The sequence below is a fragment of the Nicotiana tabacum genome, chromosome 17, assembly GCF_000715075.1.
Source record: "Nicotiana tabacum cultivar K326 chromosome 17, ASM71507v2, whole genome shotgun sequence".
In the NCBI taxonomy this organism is placed as follows: Eukaryota; Viridiplantae; Streptophyta; class Magnoliopsida; order Solanales; family Solanaceae; genus Nicotiana; species Nicotiana tabacum.
Window position 1 is genome coordinate 1,660,981 of NC_134096.1, and position 883 is coordinate 1,661,863.

Sequence of the window (883 nt, forward strand, 5' to 3'; positions counted from 1 at the left end):
GTTGAGGCAGCCCATAGAGCTGCTGAGGAAACTATCGAAGACAATAGGGGCCGAAGATTCAATCTAAACCGACCCTTGCTTGAAGACCAGTTTGAGAATGCGCTACCAAGGCCTGGTAGAGCATTGGATGACTATGCCAGGCCAGTCTACAATCAAGGATTTTCAAGTGTTATACCACCTCCAATTGCAACTAATAATTTCGAGTTGAAGCAAGTTTTGCTTCAAACCATTCAAAACAGCTGTATTTTCAGAGGGAAGATGAACGAAGATCCAAACACCCATCTGATGGAGTTCGGGGAGATTATGAACATCTTTCAATATAATGGGGTGTCACAAGATGCAGTGCATTTAATGGAATTCCCCTTTTCACTTAAAGAGGATGCGAAGCAGTAGCTTCGAAGCTTGCCAAATGGATCAATTAGAACATGGGAGAAAATTACCAGAAATTTTCTTGATAAATATTTCTCCTCAGCCAAGACGGGAAGGTTTACACGAGAAATCCATAACTTATGGCAGAAAGAGAATGAAACTGTTTTTGAAGCATGGGAGAGATTTAAGGAGATAGTTAGAAGGTGTCAACATAGTGGAATTGAACTATGGATGCAACTCTAAGATTTTTGGGATGGTTGACACTGACCTCGCGTAGAACATTAAGCAATGCAGTTGGAGGCCCGTTTATGAAGAAGACTCCAGAGGAGATAGTTACAATTCTTGATGAGTTATTTGAAGATGCTAATCAGTGGCCCTCTGAGAGTTGTGGAAAGAAGAAAATCAACTAGTGTTCACCAAGTTGTTTCTGCTACATCTGCGCAGGTACAACTTGATACTATGGCTAAAGAAATACGAAAGCTAACTGTAGCTTCGATGCAAAATGTACACCACA

The 883-nt window shown here is 41.1% G+C and overlaps 1 non-coding gene across 1 annotated transcript; it reads right to left on the reverse strand.

Moving 5' to 3' along the window:
* Positions 1-483: 483 nt before the first annotated feature.
* Positions 484-590, reverse strand: LOC142172221 (small nucleolar RNA R71). The gene has a single exon (XR_012701596.1). It is a non-coding gene; the product is annotated as a small nucleolar RNA R71 (small nucleolar RNA).
* Between the last annotated feature and the right edge of the window lie 293 nt (positions 591-883).